General features: G+C 39.9%; 1 protein-coding gene across 50 annotated transcripts in view; it reads left to right on the top strand.

The window, feature by feature from the left end:
* The window catches only part of TENM3 (teneurin transmembrane protein 3), a 1,278,808-nt gene that overhangs the window by 1,049,848 nt on the left and 206,439 nt on the right, over positions 1 to 22,521 (top strand). The gene's annotated exons all lie outside the window — the stretch shown is intronic.

Below are 22,521 nucleotides of genomic sequence, written 5' to 3'. Positions count from 1 at the left end.
GAGCTTTAGGAGTACCACGTTTCGCCATCCTTGCCTTTTGATGTAGCTCAGATTTTACGCAGGACTCCTCCAGGCTTTTGGACTTGATTAGTGCAAATCTACCGTGGCATTCTGAAAGGGCAGGGTATAAAATATTTCTAATTATGGAATCACCCGCTTGTGAGAATAGCAGACCTCATGTATGGCATTGGTTAGCAGGCTGGCTTTTCTTGAAAAACAAAGTCCATAACGACAGAGCTAACTTTATAACTGCAAATGTAGTGTAGCTTAAAACAGCATGAAAGCAGGCTGGATTGATTTAGAAATAATTGTTAAATGTTTCCTGTAAACTCAGGATTACTCTTTGACATTTATTACGGTATCTGGAAAAAATAAGGCATATCAGAGTTGCTGTAAACAGTTGCACATTCCAGTGCTTTTTATTTATAATTCTAGCTCCTTTTCTTTCATATAACTAATACATGATATACACAGAATATATGACTGTGTTACAAAGTCATTCTGTGTTCTTAGAGCTTAATATAATCAAATTCATTGCCTAAAGATGGTGTAGTTGAAGATTTGATCCCTTTCCACTGAAGTGGAAATACTTTCAGTAATTGAAAGCAGATTCATGTCTGGAGTTCTACAAGCCAAGGTTTTCATTTTCAAAAATAAACCTTTTGTTCTCCAACTTTAAATGTTTGAGTGAAGCATCCAGAGACCACTGTTTGCTTATTGTCTAATGTGGTAGTTAAGCGCTATTGGAAATACTTTAAGGGAAATGTTTATTAGAATTCCACTTATTTTGGACAATTCTTGGGTTTAGCTTCACTATATATAACATGTTAAAATACAGAATGTTTTTTATGAATTCTGTTTTTTACATGCACACTCCATATTTCATGCACATTCTGTTTTTACATAAGCATACAGTGGTGGCAGTTAATACATTTCTTCAACCTTTAGCTAATACTTCAAGCTGATTTCAAAATTGAGGTGTGGACTGGATCTTGAGGAACTTTGAAGGGATAGTGGTCTACCTCACCAAACAAACCTGGACAGCTGCTCTTTGTTAACTTTGTTTCCGTTTTCTGGCTATCATCTTCAAAAAAATTCTTTCAAGAATGCTTTTAGTCAATTCAGGAATAGTTGGGTGGGAAATAGACATTGCGGACCTTCAGGCAAAGACGGATCTGCTACTGACCTGGTGAGGAAGTAGAAGACAAGGGAGATAAATAGTAGGACCTGCCTTACCCTTGTAGGCCCTTTAAACAGCAAAATAAATTGACTGAAATTATATGAGAAAAGTTCCCAAGGATTGGAACATCCAGCACTGCATACACATATCTGTATATATCTTGTACAGCATTCACAGCATATCATTTGTATTGATTGCCTGATGGAATGAGTCAGTGTTACCTTTTGATCTTTTTACAGACTGCCATTAAGGTGAGTCAGTAAATGTGCATATTTGTATTAATGATAATGTAATTGCTCCTAAAAACCATGGGGTGGCCTGTCATGTTCAATTTTTGTAGATTTTTGAAATCACTTTGCAAAACTATTGAAAACTATAAGAAAAACACTCAGATGTATATATGTTAATTCCACATTTTTGATGTTTATAATATATTAAGTAAGGCTATTATACTTTTTAAAATAATTATTTGGCTCGTTTCAGGAAGATGATTGGGCTAATTGTTACATAGTGCAGTTTCCTTTTTTCAGATAATTTCATAAATTAGCAATTCACATTACAAATCTCTACAATTTTGAGGGGGGAAGCCTATGTAGATCTTTTAATTAATTAGCTGTTCGTTATTATTAACACTAAAAGTTTTTGTTTTGTTTTCTTCCCCAGTTCAGATTTGGACACAGAAATTTAAAGTAATTTCAGTTTAAAGTGGAAAGATTTTCTCTTCTGAAGTGATAGTAGCTGTCTAAATACAGTGATCCTGATAATTAATGGTGTATGACAGATTACATGCTTTATGCCAGGTATTCAGTTCTTTAGAAGATTCACAAGAGAAGGGTTGCTAAGCACCCATCACTACTGCAAGTAATGTAAAATGACCCAAATTAAAGAACCTATTCAGAGCTGTATTTTTGCATTTGCTGAAGTGCATTTCAAAAGATTTAACAAGACTTATACAATTAGCTGAAAAAAGACCCCTTTTCAGCTATGATCAGCAATTAAAGGATCAGAATACAGAACTTCACATTTTGTTTATAACTTTTCCTTTTCCTTTTCAGCCCATTCTTTGAACTAAACAATGGTGACTAGCAAATTTAACCAACCTTTCTAGAAATAAATGCTGATGCCGTGTATATACAGAATACGATAGCCTGAATTCGTTTCCTCTGAATGGGAACTTGGGAACTTTGTTTTCCTTTTCACTGTAGAAGAGTTTTTTATGAGCACAGCCCACTGTAAAGTCTTTTTGAGACCTGTTTGAGCCCCATTGAAATGAATAAGAGCAGCTCAAGAACAGGAGTAGAAGGAGTAACTGGAGATTTGCATCTTGTTTTTGCAGCAACATACAAGCCCATTCTTTTATTAAAGGCTCCATTTAAATATTTCTATACAGAGAAATATGTACAAATTGCAAATGAATTGCACTACAGCTTTAGTTTAAAAGCCTGTTGATGGGAAATTTTGATTATATTTGTTTCCCAACCTTTTTTTAGGCCTGCATCCTAATGAGCCTCCTTTTTCTGAAAATAGGAAACTAAATCGAACCTATTCAATAGTTGGATTAAAATATTCACAGTATTTAAAGGAAATTTAATTAACCTTTCAAATTTTCATTACTTACTAAGTACATGAAGTAACAGTGCATATTTTCTCTTTTTTTTTTTTTGGAGAAAGGTCTGTGCATCAAAATGGCCAGATGCATTCTGTTTAGAGTTGTAAGTGCAATATGGCAAAACAGGCATAAGTTCACAGTGAGCAGCATTAACTCCTGTGTTTCTTTTATTTAAGGTACTTGCAGAAGCTGCTCTCTATTTTGAACTCTGTAACTTGAAAGCTTGCATATGCCACCACCTGCAAAAGTGTTGCCAATGAAGGGTATCAGACTGGATTGTAATTTTTATTCTCCAGAGTCATTATGCAACAACTACCCACACCCAAGCTTTTAGACAATATCCCCAAACAGCTAGGTGGGAAAACAAAACTGGAACACCATTATAAAGTCATGTGAAATAGGTGGAGCTTCAGATTTGGATCATAATCATAGAAAAGTATTTAGGGATTCTTATTGTTGCACAACACATATTAAGCCTCACTTACTTTAGTGGTGTTTATTACTGAGTGAAATATATTTAGAATAAGGGTGATAGTAGTTGATTTGTGTGATTTCAGTAGGACAAGATTGGTGTGTCAATAATAGATACTTGTTTTAAAAAGTGGTACTACAGATCTCCACAGTACTTTGTAAATGGACAGCAGTTTCACTTTCTAAGTTTTATAACGATAAATGGCATGCCTTTCTACCAATTTTAATTTTATTTTAAATGTAAGGGGTAACCGTAAAAAACAGACCATTTTCCAGTGCAATCCTATACATGTCTATGCAGAAGTAAGTTCCACTAAGTTTGGTTAGGCTTACTCTCAGGTAAGTATGTATAGGTTTGTACCCTTAATCTTGGAGAAACAGGTGTAAGTAATTACAGACAGATCTAGATCTTTTCTCACACACCCACCCACCCACAGTTTTTGGTATTACTTTTTTCTTTAAAGAGCAGTCCCCCGTCCCCCCCGCTACGCACAATGCTTTTAAACATTTTCTGAAGTTCAAAAATATTTGGGTAGGAGGCAATCATTTGTGAAAGGAAGGCAGGTTGGCTAGATATTAGAAGAAACCCACAGGTTTATTAACAGATTCTAACTTAAATGTTAGCTCAGTGACCATGTTGGCTATGCTGCTGCAAAAAGTGAAAAAGGGAGTGAACTTTAATTTTTTTTTATTGCAGCTTTTAATGTCTCCTTTTTCATTGCATTGATTTCACCTCTTTATTTAGTAGTTCTTGGGTTCTTTTTCTATCAGACTTTGCGGACATTCATTTAATAATTCAAGCTAGTTAAAATTTGATGGAAAATTATTAAGCTGCAACCCTTGCTGGGTGTATGAAATTAGTCATGTGGCACACTGGTTTGTACTATAATTTTTTAAGAACCCTGACTAACAGGGTTTGTTTTTTGTATGTTGAAAGAAAAAGATTTACTAAGAAAGTGAGAAGCAAGTGTTATAAAGCCTTTCGCACATGGGTACATTTTTATTTTAGACAAAAGAAATAAATGTAGCTGTCCTGCAAATTTCAGTTTTAAAATGAACTTTTTATTGAAAGTAGCCATGCCCAAATTGTTTGTGCTAATTTTTGCAGAACACCTCTTTCAGTCATAAACTGATTTTAAGAGGAGGGGAATGTTGCCCGGGGAGCTGTAAAATGTAGTCTGGAAGACTTTTTAACACTCTTTCTTTTTAACTAAAACAAAATCGCCTTATGTAACACAGTTAACATAGTTAACCTTTTATAATTATTTAACCATTATTTCATTAATGTTGCCCTCTGCTTAAATGTTATACGTTACTGCAAAAGACACCTGACCGTGCTCTTAAAAGTTTATTTGTCTTTCAGTTCCTGTGATAGTAGGGGGCAGTACATCTCCTTAATTATCTTTGTTCAGGGAAATGCTGAAAGGCCAGGGTAGTTAAACAAGGCCATTTGGATTTGCGATAAGGTCGAAGTCAGATGCAAGGAAAGTGGTTAAATGCATTATCATATTATTGAGCATATCATCAGTAAAGTGACCTTGATGGAGGTGGAAAAAAACATTTGGCCTTTTTTTATGACAGCTCCCCCCCCCCACGCTTGGTTTATCACTGCAAAAGAATTCATCATATAGTTTTATCATCTTCTTCTCTTTCTGTTTTGAAAGCTGATTTCTTTTTATCATAACTCATCAGTCAGTTTTTCAAAATTTGGATGGACATTTTACTGATGATGGTAGATTTTAGTACTTAAAGGTTTAGCCTATCGTTTGACAGATATGGAAATACACTTCATTAAATATTAAAGTGACCCGGCTAGCTGACCAGCCTATATCTTCTCTTAAGGATCTTTTAAAGATAATGGTTATTTTCTATGCAAAGGACCAGCTGCTATTCTACTTCCCAGAGAGCCAGTGTGGTGTAGTGGTTAGGAGTGGTGGACTTGTAATCTGGTGAACTGGGTTCGCGTCTCCGCTCCTCCACATGCAGCTGCTGGGTGACCTTGGGCTACTCACACTTCTTTGAAGTCTCTCAGCCCCACTCACCTCACAGAGTGTTTGTTGTACAGGAGGAAGGGAAGGAGATTGTCAGCCACTTTGAGACTCCTTCAGGTAGTGATAAAGCGGGGTATCAAATTCAAACTCTTCTTCTCTAGATTTTTTAAAAAAGTTAATATGAAGAGTAAGTTACCAGCTTCAGTTTTAGCTGGTGATGTAGCTGGTGTATGAAACGGCTTAATTGGACTTGGTTCAAGTCAAAGCAGAACTGAGGCTGTTCTAGATATTACAGTAAAAATTAGATAAAAATGAAGGCTGTGCCTCTAGTTAAGCATACTATATGTAAGTTTTCTTGATCTGAATAAAACTTTAACTGGACCTCTTCCAAAATTCACAAGTTGTTATGGTAGCTTTATGTATTCTTGGGTCAATTCAGTCAGTAAATGCATTTAGAAAATTGCTGACTGTTTGAGTGAATTCCCGTGAGGACTTCAACCACTGAACTGGAACTTTAGATATTATGAAAAGTTATTTGAAGACTATCATTGCAATATGAAAGCACATTTACTTAGAAGTAACTGACATGGAGTATGATTTGATCAAGTTAAGAACTTTTAAATCCTATCATTTCTCACATTTCTCTCAGTTAAGCACATGCATAACTCCCTCCCACTAAAATTCATTATTGATATTAATTGCCTTTTAAAGTTCAGGTCTTTGGACTTTAGTTATAATTGAGATCAGTCACAACCAACTTTTTAAAATTTTAAATGTCCAAAATGTCTGTTGACCAGCAGTTACCACAATTAAAATCACACAAACCTACCTCACAGGGTTGTTATGAGGATAAAATGGGGAGGAGGGGAACTATGTATACCACCTCAAGCTCCTTGGAGGAAAGATGAGATATAAATGTAATTAAAGAAATAAATTAGGTAAGACAATTGGGTTTTTTTAAAATGACAACAATAGTGGTTAATCAGAGAGTTGCAGTCAGAGGCTTTTCAACATATCACGGGGCAAGGGTTTTTATATCTGCCATTTGATTATAATTAAGCAAAATGTTTTCCCCCTCTATCCAATAAAATTGTCTATACTGTATAAATTAAAGATTATTTCATAGGTTCCAATGTTCTCAGTGGTTAATTATGAAACTATGTCAAGATGTAACTTAAATGGTTTTTAATTCTGTGCAATGTAGACAAACTCCCACAAGCTAAGCATTTTCTCACTTAGATCTCTCTTATACACATTCTCTGCCTCTTTGTCTGTCTCTGTTTGTCTCTATCTTTCAATCATTTTAAAGTTGTAAAAAAAACCCAACCCTATAATGAGCCTTTTTTTAAGTTCAGAGCATCCTGCCAAAAATATGGCCAGGATCCAAAGAACTATGGAAGCACTTCCAGGAACCCAAGGGCCCTTTCTCTCCACCTCCACATACCATGCCACATGGCTTTGAAAGTAAGGCAAGCCTTAGTACCCCGTGATACTATATGCATGCTCAACAGCAGCCAAGAAATTTTGGTTTGGCTTAATAGCCAGCAGTTACTAGGTTTTCAAATGTCTTCTTCCAAATGCCCCCAGCTGAGGTACAAGGAAACACAAGAGAGGCTGTTTTCAATGTTCCCACCCATCTGTGAAATGTCTTCAAGTTTCCCTGGGTACATAATTTTTTTGTTTTTCTTGTGTCCTTTAATACTTCTAAATTTGGTCTCATGCCCTGTTTATGGTGAGGGGTGACTAACCTGAGAGGCATGTTCACCTCCAAGGACAATGTGGCAGTCAAAAGTGGTTCTGGCCACCCTACACTCACACATGCATGCACACACAGGTGCACAGCCCCAAAGCTGATCCATGCAGATCAGCTGAGAAGGGGGGGGGATATTATCCCCCATTGATGGATCAATCTGAGGGCTGAGTTTTAGCAGTTTGCATCTTCATCAGGGTGCTAGACTGCCAAATCACAGGTGAATTGATAGGGTCCTGCAGAGGAAGAAATATTTGGGGGGGGGGTGCAGATTAGCTTCCTCTTATTTATAAGCTGATTTTGTTTTAAACATAGCTATACTTTTTATTGTTTTGTTTTATTGTAATAGATTTATATTGAGTAAAGCAATCCTGGATTGTTATTTTTTTATCTCAAATAATTATGTACCCAACTCTGCTACTTACCCCATCCCTAAGCTCTCTAGCACATGCAGAGAACTCAGCAAAAAAAGCGATGCTTTTCTCTTATTATGTATCATAGATAAATTAAAAAAGAAAGTACCCTTGGTGAGCTACAGTCCGTCCATCCCCCCCCACACACATTTGCTGCAGCTCCCTGCATTGTAGGCCTTTGCTAAAGGCCTCCACTTCTCAGGAATTTCCCAGGAGAGACTTGTGGTGGGCAAGGGCACAAAGAAGGGCCACTAGCCCCTTACCCCTGTAGCAGGCATAGAACATCATAGCAGTAAGTTCCTGTGAGGGATTGGTCTCGAGTGTGTGTGTGGGGGGAAGCTGTCAAAAATGCTGTCAAAAGAACTGAAGGTACTGCTTGAAGTAAAGCACATGAAATACTGCTGCAGTGAGACATTAAATAATGGAGTCAGTCAAAGACAAACCCTTTATTTGCTTTAAAGAGTTAGTGCTTTTAGAATACTCGATCGTCATTTCAAATATTTCACAATATTTGACTGGTGGATTGACCAATGATTTTTGACTAATCAAAAGCACAACTTCAACACGCATCTTGTTTTCTATTTATTTATTTTGATAGGGGATATCCTTTCAAAGCACTACAGCAAAAGCACTCCTGAAAGTTACATCCATGTGTCTTTCATAGCTAGACAGTAGGTTAAAATTCAATAGACTTAGCCTCTTTTATCACTGTATCTGCAGCTCTTGAACTTCTGCTTGTCATGAGACATTTAAAACACAGAAACCCTGCCAGCAAATGTGAACCTTATCAGAAAACACACACATCATTATTGTCTATTTCATTTAGGGTTGGGTTTTTGTTTTAATACATAGTGGAGAGAGCAATGAATACATAGTGAGAGAGAGCAATGCAGCTAAAAGGAGCCTGGCTACTTTGAGTATTATTATTGGTTCCTATGTACTTCTACTCTTTTCCCTACGCATGGAGGGTTTCCCCAGATGCAATAAGGAACTGGCAGTCATGCTAGAGAACCATTAATACTTTAGCTGCTTACTTCATTCCTTCCTCAAAATGCAAGGCAAAATGTGAGAGGAGAGAGAGACCTCAGAAGACTCAGGGGAAGGGTTTTGCTTCAATTTTTGCTGAGCTTTAGAGAAGATGAAAGTGATGTGGATCTTCACTGCTTCTATGCCTTGATTCATTCTCTCTCTCTCTCTCTCTCTCTCTCTCTCTCTCTCTCTCTCTCTCTCTCTCTGTGTGTGTGTGTGTGTGTGTGTAAAAGAGAAAGAGACACTCAATCCTTTACTCCCCTGATTTCTTTGTGTATTTTGGGACTAAGCTAGATGTGGAATTAATGAATGCCATTAACAGACCCATTTTTTTGTTTGTTATGTAAATAGCAGGTAAGGGAAGCCTGAACAGTCTTGGAATGCTGGGGGTGAGAGGGGAAGTATGACTTTTTTCTGCCACAGTCCTGAGCTCCTGTTAACATGCAATTAACATGTTTGGCCCTCAGACTTGGATGGAGCGGGATTAGCCTCTTATGCAGAGCCTAGAGGTCATGCTTTCTTCAGATTGCCCTACAGGTCACTAAAACTTTTGGAACACTTTTCAGAGACACCTCTAGAAAGGCTCTATATACCGGGATGTAATTGAGTTAATTGAGATTTTGTTTTGCTCTTGACAACAAATAGAGTTCCTTCCAGGATACAGTCTAATGGGATAGCTCAGATCTGGAGTATTTAGGGCTTGAACCAACCTTGCGGGCCTGTTTGCTCATTAATTTCCCCAGAGAGATCTCAATTTGGTATGAGTCTTTTGCTCATGCATATCCCTTCCATTCACTACAAGTAGAAATTAAAGAGTGAATAGGCTATGCAGCATTTGTTTGAATGCAATACCTCCCTGCCCACCAACCTGTCCTTGTAAAGAATGGCTTTGTTTTACTGGGCTTTCAGAAAAATATCACGCTCATATAAATGCTGTGCTACCCCATTCACTTATTACTTTCTCCCTGTAATGAAGGGGCATGCATGCTCCAGAGACTCATAAAAGACTGGCATTTCAACCTATAAAGTAATGAGTGAACAGTGAGCCCAGGTGATCTCACTCCACGGATAAAAACCATTATTCTTTATTACTAATTGATCAGACTGAGTATAACAGAGCATGAATTCTAGGCATACGCTTTTCAGTTGGAGAAGCTATCTGTAGGACAAACAAAGCTTTGGCCTTCAAAGGACTTGTACACACTATAAGGCATTGTGATTCTTGTGCACTAATTTACAGTTACTTTCTTTAATTGTTTGCATGCTGGTAACTTCTATTGTTTAGTTATGTGCTGGAGTAAACAGCTGTTTTGTAAGATACAAAATGAGAGAAAAATGATGCAGTTCCCCTTACAATATTGATCCAAATTTTGTCACAGGCAATCAGTACTTCAGGATTCACTTGAATCCCAACTTATCATAGTTTGGGTGTGCACACATGTATGTATTACAGACAATGGCCAATTTATGCATGTCCAATTGATGTGTGGCTGTGCATGCGCACATCACAGCAACCCAGAAGTGGCTGGAAAAGGAGGTGGAAGAGGCAGGCCGGGGGCAGAAGCGTTAAGTGTAACAGGGTGAAGTGGGCTTATACATGCTCCACTGTCACATGTCATGACCTGGAATGCAAGCCCCACACAAATCGAGGGTTGCCTATACAGTATTATCCCACCTTTCATCAATAGAACACAAGGCAGTGTATGTAATTTCCATGCATCAAGTGTCCCTTACTAAGGGAGTGTTGCCTGAATTAGGTACTGCAAATGAACAACAGCTGCATACCTCAGGTGTGAAAAAAGAAGGGTGGAGGATCACCCTTGTCTGTAAAGACCAATGGAAGTTGGTGTGAGGAAAAGCATAAAAATGAAGGTGAAATTCATTAGGGCAATGGTTTAGAAGAAAACGTTAAAAGCTGAGTTGGGCAACACTTCTCACATTATGAAAGGATAAATCCCTAATTCTATTGTAACTTTAGTGGCACAACTTGGAATATTATGAAAAAACTGGAGGGGAAAATGCATGTTGTTAAAATGTAATTGGCAATGAAAAAATCTCAGAAGGGACCATCTATTTCCAAAGGCATTGAAAATGGCACCATGTCATACATGGCTGCAATAACGAATGATTGAATGATGAGCCGTGTATCATTCTTTGGGTTGTATCCAGTGTTGTCTCTCACACTGGTGGATGGCTATTTGATCCAGAAAAGGCTTATGTCAGTGAAATAAGGAGTGTTATTGCTGATCTCACTTGTCCCCTGAAGCCCCTGCCTCTATGCTGTTCCAAAGGATCCTAGCCCTTTAGCAGTTTTGGGAGTGTGCAGGGAGCTGCACGGAGAGGAAGAACTAGTGAAAATAATCTCCCAGTTCTGTGGATGGATGTCACCACTAAAACAGCCATCTATCACAAGGAACACCATTGAATAGGATATTGTAGTTCTGCAAAGTTGTCCTTGGGTATCTGTATGTTTAAACTGGGTGGAATTTTACACACTTGAGTAATATTGACTTAAACTCACAGAAGATGTGACAGAATTGACCCCAGTTTCTATAACCAACAGTGGTGCACACTAAAAGTCAAAATGATTTGCAGTATGTTGAACTAGAATCATTGTACAAGCACTAAACGGTTTATTCAGGCAGAAATCCTAATCCCACTTACCTGGGAGCAAGCCCCATTGGGTTCAGTAGTATTTACTTCTGAGTGGAGATGGTTAGGATTACGCTGTAAGCAAATGTTGAAAGTCATTTGCTGGCTGGTACATACTTCAGGAGCATGATTGTATCTGTGGCAGTGTTGATTTTGCCCAACATGACAATCATTAATAAACAATTTTTCTTTTAAAATCATTCTCCATATGTCATAGAGGAATTCATAATTTATTTATTATTATATTTGTATATCGGGTGGCGCTGTGGCTAAACCCCTGAGCCTAGGGCTTGCCGATCAGAAGGTTGGTGGTTCGAATCCCGCGACGGGGTGAGCTCACATTGCTCGGTCCCAGCTCCTGCCCACCTAGCAGTTCGAAAGCACGTCAAAGTGCAAGTAGATAAATAGGTACTGCTCCAGCGGGAAGGTAAACGGCATTTCCGTGTGCTGCTCTGGTTCGCCATAAGCGGCTTAGTCATGGTGGCCACATGACCCAGAAGCTATCTGCAGACAAACGCTGGCTCCCTCGGCCTAAAGAGTGAGATGAGTGCCGCAACCCCAGAGTCATTCGCGACTGGACCTAACGGTCAGGGGTCCCTTTACCTTTACCTTTTTATATGTATGTGGATCTAGATTATGGGTGGAATTTCTGGGACCATGCTTATTTCAGATATGATCAGTATTTCTGGATAGAATTGTCAGATTTGTAGAAACCAGAAACATATTTCCATGCACTACAGCAATATAGTCATTGTGGTAACAATAGGCAATACTTCAGGATTAAATAATGGCAATCTTTTACAGCCAGTTGTGCCAGTGTACAGTACTGATATATGTCATGCAGTACCATCCCTTAGAAGTAAGTTCCACGGTGTTCAGTCTGTAATCCTGTACTCACTAACGAGAGAAAACCTCACTGAAATCAATGGAAGTTACTTCTGATTAATATTTATTCCACCTGTGTATATTTACTTGGAAGAAAGTTGCATAAAACTTAATGGGACTTCTTTATTGGGCTTTATAGTTGTCAAGGTGAGCAACTTATTTGAGAGAAATTGAAGTCAAAACAAACAATATGTTTAGAACTGAACTCAAAGGCATGTATTTGATTGATAAAATTGCAGTTGGTTCATGATTCCATATCATGAATAATAGAATTAAGCCTACTATCCTACCTTAGACCAATTTTCTACAAACTAGCACTGCATATTCTAATGTGGCATATTGAAACAAACAGTTGTTAAATCTCAATTATTAGACATTGAGAGGAAGAATAATTCAAATCTTCATCTGACGTGTGTGTTCATATTTGTAGTGTTTCTGTTCCATTCATTCATTTGTGGAAACAGAGTTCTTGGGAAATGACATAAATCTACATGCTATAATTTTCCTGAGTGCTAGATATTGCGTTTGTATATCTGACTTGGCTGAAACATTTCTAAATGGTCCCTTTGGCTACACATCTGAGGAGGCTCATAAACAGAAATAATTCCTTTCCAAGTCAATTATAACTCATGCTTGCTAAATTGATTCAAGATCTGCTTGTGTCAGACAAGTAACCTAATGAGTATTTTGCTTTTGAGGAAACCACATCTCAGTGCTTAAAGGGGAGATGAAGGATATGGAAACGAGAAGATCTTCATTTTTGTAGAATGACAGAATATGAACAAATGGAAGTTTTCTTTTAAGTGCTCTTTTGTGCATATGCCAGCTAGTTTGAGGTGTGACTTTAGCTATGAAGAAGAAGAAGAAGAGTTTGGATTTGATATCGTGCCTTTCACTCCCCTTCAGGAGTCTCAAAGCGGCTAACATTCTTCTTTCCCTTTCTCCCCCACAACAAACACTCTGTGAGGTGAGTGGGGCTGAGAGACTTCAAAGAAGTGTGACTGGCCCAAGGTTATGCTGTTGTACTCTCCTTTAATTTTTCCCCTCAGTAATATAAAAACATATTGTTAATATTTGCTCATGTTTCTTACTTGGAGAACTGAAGTGATAGGATTCCAAGGTAATGGAAGACATTCTTTTTCACCAATTCTGAGTGCTGCCAGATGGCGTGTTTAATGAGCACTCATCTTGATGTGTTTGAAGCGAGATCAGATGATGCTGACCATTTATTATCATTATTATGTTATATTTGTTACATTTCTATATTTAATAAGCATTCACTCTGATTTGTTTATGGGATGGCTGGATAATGTTGCCTCAAAGCTTGTGGAACATGTTGTTGGCATCAGTTTGTCTTGGGAGACAATGGACGAGTGTGCCTTTGGGAGTGAAGACAAAGTGTTGGAGAGTTACAGCGCCTGCTGTGGCTGTAGAGCAGGCATGGCCAAACTTGGCTCTCCACCTGTTTTGAGACTACAATTCCCATTATCCCTGACCACTGGTCCTGTTAGCTAGGGATGATGGGAGTTGTAGTCCCAAAACAGCTGGAGGGCCAAGTTTGGCCATGCCTGTTGTAGAGACTGATATGGAGAGACGTGTTTTGTTGCAGCTGGGCAGATGAAGGCATCCAGTTGTGCTGCTGCACCATGGCATTTATTCTCTCTGCACTCCCCCGCCCCCAGCAGTCATTTCTTCTCTGGTCACTGCTATGGATGCACAACCTGACTATCTGGGTCTAGGAACTTCAGTCATTTGCAGAGGAATCTCACATGACAGGGTTGATGTTACCAGCCTTCATGTCAGAGAACCAGTGTGGTGTAGTGGTTAAGAGCGGTAGACTCGTAATCTGGTGAACCAGGTTCGCGTCTCCGCTCCTCCACATGCAGCTGCTGGGTGACCTTGGGCTAGTCACACTTCTCTGAAGTCTCTCAGCCCCACTCACCTCACAGAGTGTTTGTTGTGGGGGAGGAAGGGAAAGGAGAACGTTAGCCGCTTTGAGACTCCTTCGGGTAGTGATAAAGCGGGATATCAAATCCAAATCCTTGTTCTTCTTCAAGTTTGCAGACATCTTTGTAATGCAGAGTTGGTCTTCCAACGGGCCTAGCACCTGAAGCCAGCTCCTTGTAGAGCATGTCCTTGGGGATTCAGCCATGTTCCATGCCTCAAAGCAACCCCATACTTTCTACTGCATTTTCTCATCACTTTCTCATCCCTTACTGCAAACAGTCCAATCTTTGGAGAAAGTGTTTTTGTTGTGCAAGAGATCCAAATCAGCTTTAATTGAGCACCCTGAATTTGCCAGTATGTATTTGAATCCCACCTGAAAGTAGTGATATTCTGTAAGTGTATATACCTACATCTGATTATACTGATGGTACCAGTAGTGTTTGAAATAGAATAATGATTCCCACATAGACAAAAGCGCCTAAGCTTATATGCATGTGGAATTTGAGTATTGCTGATTTATGAATGCCCGTATCCAAATATTTTAGGGTGGGGCAGTTGCTGGTGCAGATTAAGAATGCATATTGTAAGACAGAGGTTTTCAACCTTTTTTGAGTTCACAGCTCTCTTGACCTTCTTTCAGTGGCATCCCTGCAGGGCTCAGGAGCCCAGTTATGTTACCCCTTAACCTGCAGAGCTGGCAGCCTCTCACCCTTTTTCAAACACCCTCCCTTGTGGAGTCTTCCCTCAGCCTCCTCTCCCCTCTCCTTGAGAGTCCTCTGTGCAACCACTGCTGCCGCCTGTGGTCTCTGAGCTGACCCCCCCCGCCCCAAAGAAAGGTGCCTGTCCATTCCCAATAGCAAGGACTGGCTGGTGGGGCTCCCTCACCCGCTTGCTTGCTTGCTTGCTTGCTTGCTTGCTTGCTTGCTTGCTTGCTCCAAGGCCGCCTCAACTCAACAACCAGCATCCCCCTGCCCCAGAGGCACCATTCGCTTGCAGTGCTTGTAGCCAGGGCTTCTGCAACAAACAGCTGTGCAAGCCTTTGGGAGGCAGAGATGTGAGACAGCATCAGAGGAGGGCGGGAAGGAACGAGGGACAGACGTCAGTGTTACCTGTGGCACCCCTGGCCATCATTCAAGGCACCCCAGGGTGCCACGGCACGCTGGTTGAAAACCACTGTCCTAACAGATTAGGAAAAGCCTGTACTTTTGCAGGTTCCTTATAATCTCTGCCTTCCCTGGTGCATCTCTCTCATACCCTTTTAGACAAACATACACTTCACATAGTGGTTAATGTTTATACAAGTGCCTCTCTTGACTGCAGCTGAAGTTACTTCAGTCTGGTTAAGATGAGAAACCTGTTTATTCATGTTAAAGATTGTAAATCCTGGTTAAGCAAATACCTTGGATAGCTTCAACTCTGGTCAAGGCCTTTCCTAATATATCTTAACAGCAGGGTTAAGAATTCCATGGGGTGGAATTTGTTATAGGAGGGGAGGATCTAAGTATTGTCTTGCTACCAGCTTCTGATGGCATGATGGTTAGCAGAAAACCAGCATTATCAGGGCTGGTTCCAGGTTTGAAAGGACCCGCAGCCAAGTTCCACCACCATAAGTTTCTCTCCCCCCCCCTCAAAGTTATCCCTGATGGAAGCTGCTGTCTTTTGTGCTACTGGATGGGCAACTGATCAGTAGCCTGTGGAGAGGCAGTCATTATTTATTCCTCCTAGCTGTTCTTGCTTGGTTTATAAGCAGGTAGTTGATCAGTGCAGCTAGGAGAATTTGCTACTACTGCTTCCTCTTCTTCGCCCAGGCAGCTGTCATAGCTCCAACCCCCAGGAGGCCGTAGAGGGAAGAAAATTGAGGTGGGTGCAGAAGCTTCAGCAACCATACAGTGATGCCAGCCCTTGAGCATTAAATTTATACTACTCTCTTAAGTTGGAACTAGCTGCTACTAGATATGGGCATAAGAACTTGTTTTCTTTACAACTATTTATGCTTCTTAGTTAACTTGAATCTTGCTTCATTGCTGTCCATATTTCTGTTGGAAATTATGTGAAACTTATTTTTAAAGTGGCCTTAGCAAATGTGTTAGGTGGAGAGAGGAGTTTCCACATTACAATGGAGACGTTAGAAGGAGAAGCTTTTCATCTGACGCATGGACACCACAGGTATTAGTAATAAGAGTGCGACACGCAGAAGGAGCACTGCTGAAATGTAAGAGCACCAGTATCTTGTAGATTCCAGTGTTCTTGTTTAAAATAAAAGGCTAAGACTAAGGAAGGATTTCTTCTACATTCCCATATTAATCCTTGTCTTCAAATATCTACTCCTGGCATTCTTCCCGATCAACAAAGATTAATATTGGTCTTAGTCTCTGCTCCAGATTCCTCCAGTGCATGAAGTGCTTTACAAAACGCCATCCAACTGGAAACTAAGCCAGTTCAGCTACTTAGCTTCTGACAGTCAGGAACAAATAGGGTGACACAATCCAGGGGAACCTGAATTGCTTAAAATCACCCCCAGGTGAAGGTACCAATAAAATAATTTATTTTTAATGGGGATGCTTATTGTCCAGAATGTGATAAAGGGAATTTTTAAAAAGTAAAATTTGTATTTTTAAAATTATTTCATGTTCAGCAAAAAACAGAAGGCAATTTATTAGATAGGCAATTCCTACTGCACACAGCTTCCACTATCTGCCCTCTCATTATGTGAAAATTCACTTATCCAAATACAAATAATTATGCCCAAAGCTCACTATATGCATGGCTGATTCAGCTATCTGAACAGCCAGAGTTTTCCCTGACTTTTTTTGTTTTGCTGGTTGGCGACAGCCATTTTCTGGTAGACTATGGAGAGAAGGAAGGGGAAGAGAGATTGGACAAATAAGGGAGCAGGACAGCTTTTCCTTTGTCTCTCTTTTACTGGTTGGCTGCAGCCATTTTTGGAAGCAATTTGGGGGGGGAGGGCTTTTGGCATATAAATGTCCCCATAGGATATAATGGAAATTGTGAGCTCGTTATGCAAACGCTCATCTAACATAACAATTTAGTGGAAATACATGGTGTTCAGAAAATGAGACCTGTTTGTGTTTGTTCTGTAGCATAGGGTAGGAATTGAACTTGCCAGGTGTGAAAATCTAATGATCACTTTTGCTGTTGTTTACTCGTGTCCAACTCTTCATGACCCCATGGACCAGGGTATACCAGGCACTCCTGTCTTCCACTGCCTCCCACAGTTTGGTCAAACTCATGCTGGTAGCTTCGAGAAAACTGTTCAACAATCTCGTCCTCTGTCGTCCCCTTCTCCTTGTGCCCTCCATCTTTCCCAGCATCAGGGTCTTTTCCAGGGAGTCTTCTCTTCTCATGAGGTGGCCAAAGTATTGGAGCCTCAGCTTCAGGATCTGTCCTTCCAGTGAGCACTCAGGGCTGATTTCCTTCAGAGTGGATAGGTTTGATCTTCTTGCAGTCCATGGGACTCTCAAGAGTCTCCTCCAGCACCATAATTCAAAAGCATCAATTTTTCGGTGATCAGCCTTCTTTCTGGTCCAGCTCTCACTTCCATACATCACTACTGGGAAAACCGTATAGTTAACTATACGGTCCTTTGTTGGCAAAGTGATGTCTCTGCTTTTTAAGATGCTGTCTAGGTTTGTAATTGCTTTTCTCCCAAGAAGCAGGCGTCTTTTAATTTAATGACTGCTGTCACCTTCTGCAGTGATCACGGAACCCAAGAAAGTAAAATCTCTCACTGCCTCCATTTCTTCCCCTTCTATTTGCCAGGAAGTGATGGGACCAGTGGCCCTGATCACTAGGAGTTGGAATTTAGCATTTGAGGATTTTATCTTCTTCCCATTTCTCATTAGGTGAGAACCTAGGTTTTGTGGAAATTTTCATGCCACATGCTTTGGTGACTTTTAGAGAGGTACAGTCTTGTTTGTGGTGGAGCTGGACATGATTTGGCCTATTGCCAAGGACACACTGCATTGGCAGGACATTAAATTCCAGCACAGCATGGCAAGACAGGCACCCCATTTCAATTCAGGAGGTCAAAATGTAGAAACTGTCACTTACTGTATTATGAACTGTTCATCAAAATGTTCATCTGAGTGTAAATACTGCCTATCTATACTGCATTGCTTTCAAGGGGATGCACATTCAGATATTTATTCCTAGGTTGTTTAGTGAGCATTAGCATCCCAGGCCATCCTACTAGCATCTGCCCACAAATACCTAAATTATAGACCCAGAACCAGAAAACTGCATGGAAACCTCTTGATTGTCTAGCTTCAGGTAGTCAACAGGAAGAAGATTGTTTTAAAAAGAAGTGGTGCTGAAGCAACTGCCATAATGGCCAGCAAAGATGTGTGGTAGAGGTAAAGAGGCCTGCAATTCCTTTTCATACAAAAGGATTGACCAAAGAAATGGTCCAATGACCAAAATAAAGTCATAAAATTTATACACCACTTAATTGTAAAAAAACTACAAAGCAGTTTACAAAAGATAAAACAATAAAACTAGCCAAGAAAAATCTACAACCCTACTTTAAAACTTAAAATTCTAAAACAGATTAAAACAGGAATGTTTTTAGCAGGTGAAGGCTACTGCTTGATCTCAATAGGCAGGGAGTTCCAGAGTGTCAGTGCTGCCACACTAAATGATCAAGTTATTACAGATGTGGAACGGGGATTGTGTGGCAACTGTAGTTGTGTAAGTTCTACTGATCAAAGCGGTCAAGTAGGTGGGCACATGTAGGGTAAATCAATCTCATAGGTAAAATCAAACTACATACTGTATTGTCATTACTACTGGGGGAAGCAAAATACCCAGAGGATTATAATTTTGTGGGTGAGAGAAGATTAACATTTATGGTCTTACAAAATCTTTTACTGTTTTAGCCAGTGAAAGTAAATGAACTCATTTAAAAACTGAGGGCTTATTGATGACTTAGTGTATTACAAGATAAATGTGCCATTCTTAGTTGTTTTGAGGGAGCCTTTTTTTTTTTTTACTAGAAGTAATATACTCTGGGACAATTGTGTTTTGACCTGACCATTCCAGTTGCTATGTTATTCATGAGGAGACTATAAGCTTACGTTTAAGTAGCTGCATAGAATGGTTGGGCTTGAAATGTGTCTTTATTTTTCAATTCACTATTTTGCATTCCGTTTCTGCTCCTAAACCTTATTCTTAACAAACTCACAGATTCTGGAGATGGGGGCTGATGCATATTTATGACTGTTCACAAGAGATAGTACTTGCCCTGCTGTGCCCAGATCTCTTTGGCCCATGCTGTGCCTTTGGGTCCAGAGAGAATTTGAAGAAAGAAAGCTGTCCTGCTTCCCAGAGAGGAAAAGATGCAGACTCTCATCCCCAAAGCTAGTATTAATCCCTCAAAGCCTTGAGAATTTGCTCCTATCTCAAGATCAGAGGTGAAGGGGGTACTAGTGTCAGTATGCATAATCGCATGAGATGACCTCTGTCCCAAGAAGTGATCTCTCAGACTGTCCTCTGCAGCTATAATCCTAAATTGAGGGTAGACAGTGTGGTGCCCTCCAAATCTTGTTTGGCTACAACTCACACCAGAGCCAACCAGTGTGGGCAATAGTCAGGGATGGTGGGAATTGTAGTCCAGCGACATCTAGAGGGCACCAAATTAGCTAAACATACTGCTTGGTGAGTAAGCCCCATTGAGCACAGTTCTGAGTAAATTGGGAAATGATTGCACTATTATGTGTATAATTTCTTCCTTTTCCCCCCTTGTTCCTTTTTTAAATACAGCCAAGCTTTATAAAATGTGTAAAAAGAAGTAGAGAAAATCCCAGTGATCTGTAAACTGTCCATATAATTTTTGTTCTTTGTTTGGATCATTTGGCATTTGTATAAACACTATGATTTAGTGTTGTGTAAGACATTGGTGGTCTCCACTCTTCTCTCTTCTCTTCTCTTCTCTTCTCTTCTCTTCTCTTCTCGTCTCTTCTCTTCTCTTCTCTTCTCTTCTCTTCTCTTCTCGTGTGGCCACAAGAAGATCAGGAGCTTTCACTTGAATTTTCAGCTAGGCAGTTAGTGCTATATATGAACAAGGACAAACTCTGATTCTCTTAGCTATGGTCTACTGAGACAAGTCAACTTCATTTATGAAGGTTCTTTCTTAAGAGGGGGGAGCCCCTTAGTTTGGGGAATAGCTGTGGATCAGTGATAGAGCTCGTGCCTTCAGTGCAAAAGGTTCAGTCCCCAACATATTTAGGCAGGGCTGGGAAAGATGCGATCTAACACCTTTCAGAGCAGCTGCCGTCAGCATCAATAATACTGGCCTGGATGGACCAGTGGTTTAACTTGGTATAAGGCAGCTTCCTGTGTTCATCATTACTGCTATTATATTTCTATTCCACACTTCAGCTCAAAAGTTCCCAAGGCAGTGCCTAACAATATATTTAATTCACAAATCTGCACAGTAACCATAAAACTTACATCAAACAAATCCTAAAACAGAACAACAAAACATCAATAAATTCAGTCAATCCAACGGAAATCTCTCCCGGGAGCTAAATCCATGAGCCAGGCAAAATAAATTTACTTTTATCTGATTCCTAAATGCAGTGTTTCCGAAGAGGGAATTACACATGCAGGGTGCTACAACAGATAAGATCATGCTCCACATTGTCACACCATGAGATAGGCCCTGCTCAGAGGTCATTCATATCACACAGATCTTCAGGCATGGGATAACAGGTAACAAGGTTTAGGGTTGGGCTGTAAAGCTAAACTGCAGTTAATTTTTAAAAAGTATGTATGTCTGAATTCTTATGCTGCACTAAAGGAGATGCAGAGTGGGAGGAGCAGACAAGCCTGAAGTTTATACACGTCGCTAAGTTCTAGCCAGGGTCTCTAATTATACAACTCAAGCCTTTGAAACAAAAACCTGTACTTTTCAAAACATTGGGGGGTAATATCCGAATTAATAGGAACATTAGTTTACTGAATTTCCACCACCAGATATGTATTCTGGTAAAATAAGAGTGTTTGAAAAACAGAGTTCATAATGGAAATGACAGCTCCACCATAGTACTGTCAGAGCTGCTAGAACAACAGTATTTAAAACGCCATAAAATTAAAGACTTAGCACATTTACATTTTCTTGCTACAGAACGATAATATGCCCATGAAATGCAGGCTTGCTTTTATAACTAAATTCTGTGCCATAAGTCTAGGCCATAGTGGAAATAAGAACTTTCACATCTACAGCAGTAATTTCTTTTAAAAACAGCATTTCATCTAAAGCCAGTTTTTCCCTCCCCCAGTCATTGCAGAGGTGTTCTGAAATCTTTATTGGTGACAGATACAAACTTAAATTACTGTCTACTGGAGTATTGAAGTAGGGCTGCTTTATATAGCTACACTTGTGTTTAATGTTTCACTTAATACATTGCAAGTGCTTATTCCTTAGTGATTCAGTTATTCTTAAAACATATTGAAGGTGTTTTTTTTAACAGCCTGTGGCAGTAAATTAATTGCATATAACAATTACTGTGGTGAGCATTTAAGAACAGTCATCCCCACTTTTTCTGCCAAACCTTTTGGAAAAGAGAGTGTAAATGGGGGGGGGGACCCAAAAGTCTATTCTACCTTTTGAAAATGATTGCTAGCATTTTATACACATTTGCCTCATACTATTAGTTTAGCACAATACTCTTGTATGATGAGACTATTTTAAGCTTTTCATCAATTTACTTAGGAGGTTATCTTGGAATATTTTATCCAACTAAACCTTGTATTGTAGTGTTACAAAAAATAATAAAAATATGTTACTGCAACCAAGTAAGATAATAATTGTGGCTGTCTAATAAAATTCTAAGAAATCATATACCGTATTTTTCGCTCTATAGGACACACTTTTTCCCCTCCAAAAATTAAGGGGAAATGTGTGTGCGTCCTGTGGAGCGAATGCAGGCTCCTTGGCTTCAGCGATAGCAACGCGAAGCCTCCAAAGCGCAGAGGGAGCGCTCCCTCCGCGCTCCGGAGGCTTCGCGTTGCTTTCGCTGAAGCCAGGAGAGCAAGACTCTCCTGGCTTCAGCAGAGAGGGAGAGCTGTGCAGTGCCCCTTCAGCAAAGCGGAAGGAGAAATGAAAGGGGCTCCGTTTCTCCTGCCGCTTCGCTGAAGGGGCGCTGAGCAGGGGGGGGGGATTGTTTTTTCTTGTTCTCCCCCTCTAAAACAAGGTGCGTCCTATGGTCGGGTGCGTCCTATAGAGCGAAAAATACGGTACATTAACTTGCTTATCAGTCTCACGTTGCAACCATTACCTGGTTCTTACTCCATGAAAAACTTTAAACTCTTCTTTGTAGCTGCAATTATTCACCCAAATTCAGCATGAAAGCTTTTGTGGTGTCTGCTGAACCTTGTGGGTGTGTCTTATGTAGATAGGAAACTATAGTGGGGATTAAGAGGGAACAGCAAGGCAAAAGATATACCAGTGAAGCAGTTAGGGAGATGAGGAACAGGTCCCAGTCACCATGCTCCTGCAGAAGGTGGTCTGGAGAGGGGGCTGGTTCTTAAGGATGGACCTGGATACCATGTTTATCTGTATGTATAGCAGCAAG

The sequence above is a fragment of the Podarcis filfolensis genome (genome assembly GCF_964270895.1).
Source record: "Podarcis filfolensis genome assembly, chromosome: 9".
NCBI classification, from domain to species: domain Eukaryota; kingdom Metazoa; phylum Chordata; class Lepidosauria; order Squamata; family Lacertidae; genus Podarcis; species Podarcis filfolensis.
This window is presented reverse-complemented; position numbering and strand designations above follow the sequence as displayed.